Consider the following 14,849-nt stretch of genomic DNA (forward strand, 5'->3'; position numbering starts at 1 on the left):
ACTGCTTAAGGCAGTGCTGTAGGTTCCTAGCACTGTTGACATATTTGTGTGAATTTGTTATTTTGGCATCTGCAGCAGCTGAAAGAAGTTCAAAGTTTTTTGGGCCTTAAGCGCTACAGCATGTGTGAATGTGTATATGCCAATAACAGCATGCCTGTGCTTTGTTTGTGTCTTGGAATATGTACTAGCAAATTGCAGACATAAGAATTTATGCGTGGCACCATGTTTCCATTTATGTGTTTACGCTGTGTGTGTGCAGAGGTCTTTGAGGTATTTTGGGAACATAAACTTGCCATAAATGAACGTCATTAGTGGCGATTGTTTGTAGCGCGCACGCAGCTCGGTGCAGCAAGGCACTGCAAAAGAATGCAAGATGTAAGTCCAAGTTAATCAGCTCCTCCGCTGCTTTTCTTGGCATTGGCCAGGCCCACCACAATGCCACAGCCCCAGAGGACGGTGTAATTACACGCTGCTATCGCGCTAAATAGGGCTCTTGCTCCAGTGCAGAACAGTGATGACATGATTAGTGTTTTCCTGCTCATCTAGGCCCTGTGAATGGCGATGATGACAGCTGTATGTGGCTGGGGAAACAGCGTCAGATTGTTCTGCAGTGCCCAACAACACCTACCACAGTGAAAGCTTCTTGTGTGAGCCTCACAAATTAGCGTTAGAAGAAGGACGGCAATCTGTCTGCATTACGTCATTGTTAAGCCGAGTTTGTGATCTGTGGTATCAAAGGACAGCTGATTTTTAGGAGACGAACGAAGATAAACTGTGTTGCATTGTAAAATGACAAGTTAGAGCTTCACTCCAATACTGGAACCACTTTTTGCAAAGCAGATAGGATTGTGCGCATGTTCAAAACACCAGAATAAGGTTTAAATGAAATGATAAACATCCGAGTACAAATTCCTGCAGAAACTCTATAAATCAAGGCAAATAGTTTACCGTTGATTTTAAAGCATTTTCAAAAAGTCAAACTCTTATAGTCTTTCTTTGCCTTATATTTTATATGCTCTGTCCTCCTAAAAGGAGCTTTTATGGAAAGTTTTACGAGGCTTTGCATTAAAAGAAGACCTCTGCGCCTCTCGTGCCTGACACCTGTAGAAATATTAAAGGGAACTTTGCACTCCATTAAACGTGAGGCCCGGTGAGGAAGTGGCGGGTTCTATCATCAGAGCAAACCCTTGACGCGCAGGAAGGCCTTCACCCAGAAAGACTCGAGCTGGGATCTGCCACGGTGTGAGTTACTGGCGCTCTCCTCTGTCCTGCAGGTGCTGGTTTTTATAGTGAGGAGCTTTTGGGAGTTGGCGGAGGTCGCTAGAGGAGGTTCCTTTAGGGAGTAAGTGACGTTCGCTCTAAACGGCATGTACAGAGAAGTCAGGAGGAAACGGTTTTAGTCTGAGCGATGAACGAGGCTGTTAACGGTATGCTTTAATAATGTTTCCATTAACGACTTCTCATTAAACACCTTCTGTTTTCCCCTGTTAGCAGTCCATAAGCTCCCTGCACTACACCGACACCATTTCAGCATTTTATTAAAATATAAGAGCTGGGTGTCTTTTATAATATATCACATAACTCATCCAATTTTCCACCTCACACTTTCCTGGTGAGTGGATGAAATGTCTTTAAAGTGGTTTAGCAGTATCAGTTCAGCGCAGAGGTATTCCATCCCAGGCGAGGTTTGTTCTTGTTATTTTTAAACTCCAGAGGTTACATCGATCCATAAATCACCTGGCCCACAGTGTCGAAACGTTCAGCTCAGCCTGCCTGTCCGACGGTGGATTTATGATTCGCGGGTGTAGCAGCGAGCGCCAGCGCAGTCTCCTCTGGGCTCGCTGCCGCTCTCTTGTGCACTTGTGTACATATTTAGAAAAAGTGTGGGGTGGCTGAGTGTTGCTCGGTTGTGGGTCAGAGCGCCTGATCCTTTCTGTTAGGATGCTGCCTCACCTCTCCGGCTGCTTAATAAGATAACAGCACTAAAAGCGTAACACACATCCATGCGAGAGCCTTTTATAGGTGGGAAGAATCAACACTAAAAGATTTAGATTCAGGACAACTAGACGCACACAGATACAGTGCAGAGCTGAAACCCGAGGGAGGGCTGTGTGGTGACTGTAGAAAGCCACACTGTAGGGTCTTTTTTTCTCTTCCACATTCATCTTGTGAAACTATGCGATTTCGACAAAGCTTGGCAAAGGGGTAAACAGCAATAAAAGGGGATTGGAGTGTACAAGTCTCCCTTGCCAAGTGTTGGAAAAAAGATCTTCCCTACATTCAGCCTCTGGCAAAAGATCCTAGGCTGGTGATGTCATCTCCAGGTCCACAATTTCTGTTTGTTTCACCTCCATTATATGTGGAGGTTCAGCAGAACTGAATCTCATGTGGCTTCTACCCTTAGACACATTTTCCCTTGTTTGGTGTCCAGTTCAGGCTTCAAAGTAAAAGAAAAAGTTATGCCATTTATCCCCCAGAAAATTTTATTATTCTGACTTGTTTATTAATTCAGCAGGTAAAAAAAATATAGTATTCTTAGAAGAAAAAGGAGGTGATTGATGGGAAGGATGGATGATTCAAAGTCCCACAATATCAAAAGGCTTTCTTTACTCATGCTTGTAATGTCAGTGGCTGACCCAAAAACTATACAGTAACACTGGTTGGTTTGAATCATCATCACTTTATTACCTTTTTGGGGTTTTGTAAAGTTTAACATCAAGTGTCATCAGGTGAAAGTTTAAATGTGCCCAATACTTTGGTTCAAAACCAAGTATGTGAAAATTTTAAAAAGAAGTGCTCATAAGACCCAGCTCTGCAGCCACAGAGCTAATAACAACACTGTGGGCTCTTCATCGTGTGTTTCTTGTGTACAACACGACACTACCACCAAGCAAAGAAACAGAGAATTAAAAATGGAACATTTCTTCTAGTTTTTAAACATTTATGATATAAAGTAAAGCTAGCGCACAAAATAAACTGCTTACAAAAATGATGAGACCACCCATAGTTTTTAAAGTCTCCTAGTGTAGGGATTTACAGCTTAGCCTAACAAGTGAAAGCTCCCCAGTTTCATCTCCGGGGGAGACACAAATCCCTCTGGAATTACATCAGGTAGAGTATTTTGTATTTAAAGCAATCTGCCAAAAAACTAAAGTGTGCAGTTACCTGCTGTGGTGACCCCTTTGTGAGTAAGAGAGCAGCTAGTAGATAAGGACTTAACCTTCTATGGCACGATGTTGTCCTTGAGCAACAAACCCAATTTTCGGTGATTTCTCCCTTTTTCATCTATTTACTTATTTTGTCACACAAACAAACCTTTGACTTGGGGTGGAGCAATCCTTTGAGGAAGAATAATGTCATTTTCATGCATGTTTAAATTTAAATATGCATATTTGAAAAAATATGTGTAAGTTCAAGAACATCTGAAGAAGTATTTGTATTTGTTTATAGACAGATTCTAATTTAACGTATTTATTAAAGCAGGATTTTTTTCGTTCATTGCCTCAGGCCAACAATGTGCAATAACGGTGCCAAAATGTCAGTATTTTTGTATATACTCATTTTGCAAATTTATGAGAAAACAACTAATTGCTTCAAATTTTTTATTTAACAAACATCAAGGCATTACATTTTCATGTAAGTGTTTAATGCAACAGATAAATAAATGGCGAATGGGCTGCCATTTATATAGTGCTTTTCTACTCGAGCGCTCAGAGCTCTTTATACATTTCTATCTGACATTCACACACACACAGCAGCCAGGGATCAAACCACCAACCTTTCAATCTTTAATTAATTCATACGAATTTGATGGCTTACTCGGGGGGTGGTCGTGGCTTAGGATGTGAGCCAAAACCACCCCAGAGTAACAAAGTACCAATAACTGTGTGTTTTGTGTGTCTGTGTCTGTGCTCATGGACAAGTTATGTTAACTAACTGTTCAATAAAATTCTTTCCTCCCATAAAATGTTCTTGTTACCATTTCCTGAACACATGATTCAAATGACCAGCTGGGTATTATCTGCTGCAGCTGCCCGATAACAGACTGAATTTGAATCAGGTGTCTTGGAGTGAGGAAAGACCTAAATAGTTAAAACAAGCAGTCCAAAGAACCAGAATCTAGAACCACTCCTTCACTATTATTGTCTTCAGAAAAGTGGGCTGACTGGCTGGGGTCTAATTTATTGATTCATATATAAACAAGGAACCCCGTGCTCCCATAAAGTAGAGTGGCATATTGTTTTCTCTGAAATACTAAAATTCATGCCATAGAAGGTTGAGCCTAGAACGTTGGCATTTTTTTAAGTAACCGTATTTCAGCTACAAGGTGGAGTGATAAGTTCTCACCTGAGATTGGTGTTTGAGCTGAAACCATTGAAGGCAGTGCACAGACCCTACTTGCTGATCAGGGCTGTCCAGGAATAGTAAACTGATAGTTCCTCAACAAACTGAAGCAAAAATGGCCTCCAAAAGGCACAGACATAGTACAAATAGTGAAAAGGTTCAGTTGAGTAATTAAAATGAGATGAGGTGACACCTTATAGACAGCTGCCTATACAAACCTACCCACCAAACGTTTGCTCTAAAAAGGTTTAAAAGGACGACTTATTTGAATAACAAATCATTAAAAAATTCTTATACTGTTTTTTTCCCACAGGTTATGTTAACTATTGAGACCAAAACCATTTTTTCCACCAGCCTGTAAACATGTTTATTTCACTGTATACTTTAGAATGAAAGTCTAAGAACTTTCTTAGCTAGCCCCAAGTGGCCATATAAGGAACTGCAGCTTTTTACGCTCCCATTGGTGGCTTCATTTTTCATCTGTGACTCATGGTGGGACTCAAAGCTCATACCACAAGAACAGAGTGAAGTGATGCATTTATTGCGGCATTCTGATGTGTAAATCTTTCACCAGCAAACTCTGTCATCGTGACATTTCATTCCTGTGCTGGACTCCCACCCACAGTGTCAGGAAGAATTTGTCCTTTGCCAGGCTCTGTGTAATACGCGAGTGAGAGGATGTATGTTTCCTGTCAGTGAAGAGCAGTCTTCTTATTTCCTGTGGGGATGTTTGAAACCTTTCTGCACAAACATTTTCATTGGCCCTAAAGCTGATTTTTACCACAAAAATCTTCAACCTGCCAGCCACTGTGTTTCCCCAGCTGGTGGATAACCTCCACTCCTCACGCATCTCACCCTGTACCATTTATTTCCTCTTGTCTGCCTCCTACTGGCCCATTTTTCAGCACCTTTCAATAGGCAGTCATCATGAGTGAGTATGACACGATTTGTGCTGTGAGCTCAACTAAAAGCAAAATCAATTTAAATCTTAGTCAGTTCCAGTCAAACACGACGTAGAAATACATACTTAGAAATGAAACATTTTAGGGTTTGCAGACAGACAGGTCACTAACGCTGTCTTTTAAAAAGCGATTGTCCAATAAAACATTTCAAAAGCTGTCACGTTTTGAATTTTTCCATGTCTAAGCAATGCATGATGTAATACACGTCACTATAGTAAGAAATGTAAGAAATAGTTAGAGAGTGATGCATTTTTCTTGCAAAAGCAAAAGCACAATTTTAAAGTGCAGGAAGCAGTGTATTGATTTGTAACAACTCAGTCTTCACAAAAGGGCTCAGTTCTCAGACTCGGGAGACCAGGTAGAAGTTCACACACTCTTTTGTTAGGAGAGGATGGCAGAGTTCAGTGCACAGGATATCAATTCAATCAGGGAGACAAAACCACAAGGTGCAGGCAACGATGAAAACCACGAGTGCACTCATGGAAAGTTTAACATGGAGGATGAACAGCTAATGTTTGGCACACAGACAAAGGCAGAGATAGAGATGAAACCAACACATTTGCAGAACTTAAGGCTGAGGAAACCAACCACGGAGGTGGTGAAAATGAATGGACTCAAAATGGGCATTTCTGGGAAGAATACATACTATATAGTTAAGACAAAGAGTTGGTACTGCACTACATAAAAAAGTCTGTACACTTTCATTTCTGGCCATTCATGCAGGGTAAATGAAACTACTGTGGTTGCCCTAAGAGGTCTAAATGCACTACAGCTTAAGAAAACTCCAACAAATATAAAAATGCAGTAAACAGCTAATAACAAACATGTATCAACAGTATTATATCGCTTTACAACAGCTCAAAAATGCTGCTTCATGTTCCTGGCAGTGTTCTTTAATTCCATGTCTTGTACACCCTTAAAGCACTGAATCCTGAGTGCAGTCAGCTCGAGCCACTTAATATGGAAATATTAGACAATAAATGCTAACAATAAGATGATCCCTATGAGCAACTTGGCGACTAGAAGGGAGAGGCAGCTGTCTACCGTGATTAGTTGGAGAAGGAAGGAAGAGAACCAAAAACTATGCGATAAAGTAAACCAAAATTAATGACATGCAGTAGAAAAAAGTAAAAAAGTAATATTGATGGGCTTAATTTCAGTTTAAAAGTTAAAAAAGAAGATTGTTAGGCTGTAACTTCATTTATTTTCTACAGTGTATGGGCCCAAGCCCCCTTTTCTGTAGCTTCAAAGCAGACCGGCAGGCCCTCCCCTGTGACCTCCCCTGCATATGCCTGACTCTGGTCCCAGCCAAAAATCCAACTATGTGGCAGGTTGGAGATGAGGAAGCCAAGGGTGAGAACAATGGCGTGAATGTGATACTTTGAAGTTCCTGCATGCTCTGGAAACAGGGCAAGGAATCACCTGCCATAAAGGAGTGTGCATAAGTGCTATGCTATTTGTTCTTGTGCCTTTGGGTGGTTATGGGTCTCCAGGGAGGGCTGGCCCAGGTTCCTGTGAGATCACATCAGTGTGGATCGGGCAGGAGTCCACCCGGAGGTGGAACTAATGGGCCCATGTGTTCGCAGACACTTCTAAGAACCAGATGCTGGGAAGAGAGACGTCCATTGAGTTTTTCACAACAGCTCCCCCGGAGAGAAGAGAGGGGAACCTCGTCAAGCTTCACACACATGCTGGACGTAGAAATGCTGGACAGACAGGAATGCTCTCTGTGACACACACACACACATTTTTAGCTTGTTGAGTCTGCACAGAGGCTGTTTCCACTCTCTCCCTCAGTGATGCGGCACGCAAGGTGAAGTAGTCTAATAAAAACAAGATTTGGGGCTTACATCTATCTTTTCCATATGATTCGCCTGCCCCAGTAAAAGTCACGTACAGGACTTTAGTGGCTGTAGTTTTGCATGTTATTGATGCAATCTTGACCTCTCCAATCTGACATCTTATTTAAAGTGGATAATGAGTTCCATCTTCCAATGTGTTCAAGCTGTGTCACACACACACACACACACACACACACACACACACACACACACACACACACACACACACACACACACACACCCTCGATGGGTAGGATTGTTTCTGTGGTTGTTAAGGCCAAACAAGTCAAGGTAGGCCTACTAGCAACAGGCTACAGGATCAAGAGAACTACCTGAAGGCTTTAAATTTCTTTCGTAGCTTACTGTTTTCTGCATGAACTCATACATTCACTGTGTCTCACTTAGCCACGTTCGTTCTATTTATTAGCCATTTTTCTTTAATAGACCCAGAATTACAAGAAATAAGTGTTAATGGTCGCCTTGTAAATCTCAAACAAGATGAACAATGCTCACTAACTTCACAAGAACTGACGCTGCCCTAATTGCTACAGACACAATAAAAGAGCAACACTAAACAAGATCTCGTGACTGGCCGCCCCAATGAAAGTTTACCGTGCCGTCCAGACACGTGAGCCGCAATCTCGAGTGCTGATGCTGTGAGAAACCTCCATGTGAAACTGAAGGGGAATGCGTCTGTCACCAGTTCCAGTCCAAACCGGAAGACTGGCGCAGGCCAGAGCTCGCAGATAATGCGACGCCACCCTCTTCCTTTTCTTGTGTATAACATCCTCGAGTTCTGTCTGGATCAGAGCTGAGCGGTCACATGTATCCTCTTGTAAACCCCAGAGAGCGACTGTTTGGGGGCCATATTAGTGTCAGAGAGGGTTTGTCCAAGTCATCTTCTGCAAAAAAGGTTTGCTGCTGACAGTAGCGGAGGCTCCCCGCATGAGGAAAAACAAGCATAAGAGGTCAGCGAGACCTCTCTGATGAGTGCTTAATAACAAAAACAGAGGTACAGATGAATCAGAAAATGAGATGAGGAACAAAATAGGAAAACAAAATGTGAGTCAGATCTGGCCAAGATGAAATTTCTATCCAACTTCCAAGGCTTTGATGGCTATTAGTGTGTTTAAAGTAGAGCTGTAGTCAACCAAAGCAAATTTTGGACAGTTGTAGCTTATTTTGAATCAGTGTATTAGTTGCGGGTGGGAGGGGAACACACATGATCTCTAGATGAGTTAAATCTGCTACAGTGAAAACTTGTCTTTGTAGCATAATAAATAATTCAGTGTCATTATTTTGAACTTAACTCCTAACTATAGACTTTCTGTGTTGTTGGAGAGGTGGCTTCGCACTACCCTTGATCTGTGCAGGAACCTGATAAGAAGGTGTAGCTGGTGAAGCTGTGCCTGTGGTGCATTATAAAAATGATAAATAGGCCAAACATGTTAACATAGGCCAATGTCCATACGTTCACATTCAAAGCCTGGGGCTTTAAACATGAAAGCTGGTGGAACAACCAAACAGAGAAAAATTAGGTTACTGCTTTTACAGGTTATGCCATGTTAGAAGTTGAGCTGTTTGCATTCAACAATGTTTTCTTTCTTTCTTTTTTTTTTTTTGGCTGTTCCTTTGAGTAAAAATGCAGCCACACTGGCGGCATATTTGACATGGTGTCAATTAGTTTGGAGTCAGCTCTGAGTAAAAGTTCAATAAATATAAACATTAATTAAGCTAGTAGTTGCCATTCGGTTTTGACGATACCACAGCTGCAAAAACGTGAGGGAGTGGGTTCCTCTCACCGCCAGAAACTGTGGATCAGTCTTGAAAGGCTGCTGATGTCACACGTTTCTCATTAGGAAAGTGGCAAACAGTCATGTCAGCACATCACCCACTGGTACTGTGCAGCATAGTCCGTAAGCAACCTTGGACACACATCGTCTGGACCAGGAGCTTTCCCAGAGCATAGTCTTCCCAGCTCTCACCCTTGCCTCTGTGACAGACAAGGCTGGAGGAAGACGTGTGAGAGGGGAAGTAGCTGCCACATTAGACGTGGAAGGGAAAACGGGAGCTGTGGTTGAAAAGCACACTTTTGGAGGAGAAGATGGAGTTGCAGTGAAGATGCCCACATGTTCGGGAGAACTGGGGGAAGAAGACGGAGGAGCAGGAGTGGGCGTAGTTGTGACTGCAGAGTCAAATCTATTGAAGAGGAGTGGTGTTTGCACAGATGTGGTACAGAACAATGTACAATGTACTGATCTTACAGGAGATAAACAAATGTAAAAATTGATCTTGTCACGCTAGTATCGATCAAATACCAATATCAGAGTTGTTATCAATACTTTCAGTATTTGGATATTGATCCACTCCTACCAAACAAAAGATCAACCAGCCAATCCTTAAACTACAGCCATAGCTTTTACTTAAAGCCCAAAGTTGATGACGTGAAATTACATCTTCATTACACGCTGCACATTCAGTGTTTGTTCAACACCCATTCTTCAATTACTAACAATTAACTCATTAAGTTCAGGTAATCTCTGGGACATGTGTCTAGACGCTGCTGTTTAAGGCCCAATAAGATTCACACCACTGCTTACAGGATGAAAGTGCATTGAGATGCGCTGTCACACTCTGATAATGTGTTCGTGTGATTAGAAGTACTTGGTTTATCAACGTTTTTCTCCACCACATGTGAAAGGCTTAGCTGTTAATTATGGTCTAACCGTGGAGTTCTTGTTTCCTCGAGAAAAACAAATCTGGAACAGGTTGATATTTTTTTTCTTGTAGGGCTGGTTATCTTGTCTGTGCACATACAAGCATCAGATTAGTCGTGATAGCCCTGTGTTGATGTTTTTTTTAATGTTGTTGTCTTTTGTGTTTAAAAAGAAAGAGGTAGAGAGATGTTTTATCATTTCTCACACAGGTGTAATCCAGACACTGTTTGGTCATAGAGAATTTAACCGTTCCCCCAGATGGTAGCAGACAGCATGCATCGTTCAGGAATCTTAATCATGATTGGATGAGGAGAAAGTGGGACTCAAAAGCTCCATCCTGGTCACAGGGGTATTTTTAAGGGATAGATGATGTTAGTCTCTGGTTAGCAAAGAGCATACAAATTAGGTTTTTCTACTTATCTTGACAAACCACTTATTGCATATTAAACATTGTGACTAGAGGAGTGGGTTTTCCAGCCTCTGTGTTAACCGTGCTGGAGCTCAGGAGTCCTGGCAATCTGTGGTGCTGAAAAATAAAGTGCCAGAAAAATGACACTTTCTGGTTACTTGAGGCTATTTCAAAAATGAGTGAGTCTCCACAGAGTCCCATATTAAAAAGTCCAACTTTACACAATTAAAAACATATTTACAACCTGTTGAAAAATGAATTTTGTTCACTATAGAAAGTGTATTTGCAGATGTGGCAACACAGGCACCTCCCCTAATCTGAGTCACAGCATTGAACCTCACAAGAGTTTCTTTTCTTTTGTGTTGTTGATGCTTTCTGGAGCATTTCAGTGGACTTGTCTGACCAATAAATGGTCTTCTGTGTAGTACAGCTCACCCAAAAAGTTTCTGTTCCACTTTGATGAGTGAGATTATTATGTTGTTTATCGCTAATTAGCAGTTAGCTTGCTAGCATTAGCCGATAACTTAAGGTGTGTCGACATACAGGGCCCGCATCCTTTGAAGGCTGCATTTCTAGGCTTATTAGCCCACAGCGAGGCAATGAAGGCTCTCCGTATTTAATTTAACAAAGCCTCCTGCAGGACAGCACTGTGGCATGGTGGAACAGTGGTTAGCACTGCTGCCTTAAAGTGGGAAGGTCCTGTGGTCAATTCCACCATCAGGTCGCGGTCTTTCTGTGTGTTTATCTGGGTTCTCTCCGGGTACTCCAGCTTCCTCCCACTGCCCAAAGACATGCAGTTAGTGGGGATAGGTGAATTAGAAACGGAATGGTTGTCTATGTGTTTGCTCAGTGACAGACTGGCGACCTGTCCTGCCTCTCAACCTAAGATACAGCCCCCCCACCTCGCGACCCTGAAATGGATAAGCGGAAGAAAATGGATGGAGAGTAAGCCTCCTCCAAATTTGGCACGCTAATGTACTTCTTATTCCGGATATGAGGGATGTATTAGGTGGATCCTTTGTGGTCTATATGTCACGATTCATTGCATATCTAATGGCACATGGTCCACACGAAGCAGTCAAGGAGTCCACATGAGGTCAAACATGGAGACTTTTTTTCTAGCAAAATGTTAACATCAAGGCTTCAAAATGCAAAGGTTGCTAAAGCCATCATTTGCTTCCTATTTATGATCCTAACAGTTCACACATTCGCAGCTGGGTGCTGTAAATGGACTGAGCTTTTCTACTCTGAGCACTCAAAGGGATTTTTACAACAAGCCAACACAAGCTATTCTATGCTTTCAATTTTAACACTACTGCAACACATGTCCCAGAGATCACTGTTCAACCTGTAACACCAGTGAATAAATTATGCAGCAACATTTCCAGTTTTACAAACTGACTCAACTTGCCTTAAAAATTCACACATAACTGACAGCAGCGGCAATAATGATTTAAAAACCAGCCCAAAATGTTTTTTGTTTTTAACATTTTTTAACTGCTTACATGAGACACGCTGAATCAGAAGAGCATAACATATTAAAACAGTGATGAACGAAGAACGTTAAAGGCATAAATCTTCCTCAAGAGGAAAATGGATCTGTTTTTCTGTTCAGTGCAGTAATTCTTCAAATGTTTGCCCCACAGAGGACCAGCTCAGCCCCCACACATTATCACACACAGGGGACACAGAGACAGGGTGATCATTTTTATGAAAAATTTTAATTTGTGCACCAGTTTGTTTTGAACAAGGTATTTACATGTAGCATTTTTATAGCATTTGAGCTTTTAAACTAATTTGTAGGACACGGCAACAGGTAATCAAAGCCATTTGGACACTTTAGCAACTGCTGATAATCGTACAAAATGTCCTAACAAAAATTTCAAAGCCATAAACCCAAGGTCGCCATCCTGAAGGTGAATGTCTGTGTGTGCAGGTATCTGAAAATGGATTTCCTCCTGGCTCCTGGCCTCCGGGTCTCCCTCCTGTGACCCTCGTGATGATTAGGGTGACTGAGGCGTGTTTGATCCCTGGGTTGATGCTGGGCTTTTGATGGCCACACCACTTTGATGCAGCAGCAAAAATTGAATCCAACCACCCACTGTGAAACACGCACAGGTAGACATTAACACACAAACACACATCGCATCTGCAACAGCAGCATCAGGCCTCACATGTAGAGAGGAGGGGCTGTTTCTTTTCTCTCTCTCTCTTTAATCCCGAGCATTGATATTTGTGGTATTTTTGACACTCTGCACCCACTATTTGATACTTTTGAAGGAGAATGTAGTGTTAGGCCTAAATCTCAGAAATAATATCTTTTATTACCAATGTGTACATTTTTAAATTCCTGTTGACATATATTTGTCTTCCTCTGAGACAAATTCAGTGCTTGTTTTAGACCTCACAGGAAATACAGGAAAGTGCACAAGTAATTGTCTCTTGCACTGTCCACTGCTTCGCTGTGCAGCGGTTCTGCTGCTTCCTGACTGTTTGATGCCTCCCTGTGTTAATCTGAGCTAGTGAGGAGCCTGATTTACTAGCAGCGCAGGACCACTTTCCTTTTGCTCTGCTTTTATGTCCGCTTCAGCAGGATGGAACAACAGTCTGACTAATGGCTTAAGCAGATGCAAACCTCTTAAACACACGGCTTGTTGGGAAAAAAAAGAAAAAAATCAATGCTTTTTAGTCACAGTACATGAAGACAGTTTCATTGAATAGGATTTATTGCAAAGCCAAAATCCAATACTCGCACACAAATTTGGAAAATATCCTTGTGTGTGAGATTGATAAAATTATTGATTCTAAAGTTCACTAATCGGCGTGCCACATGACTGAACTTGGCTTTAACTATTTTCATGTCACAGTATTTAAACTTCCGACTGATCTCTCTACACCACAAAGATAAGCATTAGCTACAATGCAGCGGTTACAGAATGACAGCTTGGCTCGTCTCGCCGTTCTGGGGCCTCTTGTGTGCTTGTACTTACAGACATGAAAAATTCCTGTAAATGCACTGAAACAAGATCAGTGACGTAATTAATACGAGGAAAATGAAAACAAGAAGCCCTCTGAGAGAGCAAACCATCGCCAAGGCGGGATTTACTCTTAAGGGAACTGTATTGTGTTTTGTGTATATTCATTTTCTTTTCTTTGTTCTTTTTAAACGTACTTAAATCGAGTGTAGTCCAGTAAAACTCAGATTATGTGGCAGTAGGTAATTGGTAATAAATAACATGAGCTTATTATACAATAGTATGGTACAGTATATGACCCCACGCTGCACCGCTACAAAGTTTTATCAGAATTCATTTATTTTTGTGATTTATTTATCCTGTCATGATTTTTATGATTCCTTTAGAGATGCAAACCGGACAGAAAGAATGAGATTTTCATCTTAACAAAAGGAGCCCATAGACTCCTCGTGGAGCTCACATAGCAGGATGTATGTATGGATATATGGACATTGGATGTTGGGATTCTCAGATCACACATCATGGAGCGTATTAAGTTAATCGTTATGATCCAACTTTACATTTTCTTTAATCCTGTAATCTGTGTGGATAAATCAATCTCACCTGTCCTTCCTCTTGACCAGAGTTTGATTCTGTGTTGCACACCACAGCTCCACACTGGCTTCCAGTTAGATTTAGAATTGATTTAAACATTTTAGCTATTTTTAAAGATCACAGGACTCGTATGTAAACTGTGAAGCTCAGGTTATCTGAAACAGGCGACGATCTCAGTGCTGCTGAAGCCGTCACACCACGTCATATTTGATGTGCTCCAATATGATGTTGAAACCAAACCAAAGACGTTCCTTTTAAGTTGTCTTTCACTAATCTTGTTCCCAATCTTAATCATGGTTTTATTTGGCTTCTCCTTTTTTTTAAAAATCTATTTTAATTTGGAGGATTTTCTTATTTTTTCTAATTTTTTGGTTGTCTTTGATCTTAAATGTTATTTCATGTCATTCATACTTCTTTTATTAGTTTTAGTTTATGATTCTTATCATTTTACTGCTGCTGGTTTTATCTTATCTATTTTTTTTTTACTTTTCTTTTGGCGCATTGTTGTTGTTTTTTTCTGTGATTGTTGTTCTTGATTATTTTATTCACTCAACTGATTTAGTTTCACTTTATTCATATGTTGTTGCAGTCTCTGTAGCTCACGTTTCATGCAGCACATCGTGCTTTATTTGGAATGAAAAGTGTGATATAAATAAAATTTTGGTTTAAACAGAAGCATGCAGATGTAGGAAAACTGGCAAAAGTTGCACTTGACCAATACCAATGTTATTTAATAACTATTCTTATAAGATGCTGTTTTTTAAAATGCTGTTTCTTATTTTCTGTCATTTACTGTTACAGTTGTGGATGTTCATATTAAACATGGGCAAAGTGAATAATAATAATAATGAGGTGTGCAAGCCCAATTTACAAATTGCTGTACATGCTCTGATTTTTTCTACTCTTTGCTCTGTGTGATGTCAGAGGATATTCTTAAAATGGAACAGCCAATCAGGAGAAGGTGAGGGTGGCCTTAAAGGGAAAGGTGCTAGCAGCCTGTTTCAGAC

The sequence above is a fragment of the Haplochromis burtoni genome, unplaced genomic scaffold (assembly GCF_018398535.1).
Source record: "Haplochromis burtoni strain Fernald_Lab_line unplaced genomic scaffold, NCSU_Asbu1 Contig_45, whole genome shotgun sequence".
In the NCBI taxonomy this organism is placed as follows: Eukaryota; Metazoa; Chordata; class Actinopteri; order Cichliformes; family Cichlidae; genus Haplochromis; species Haplochromis burtoni.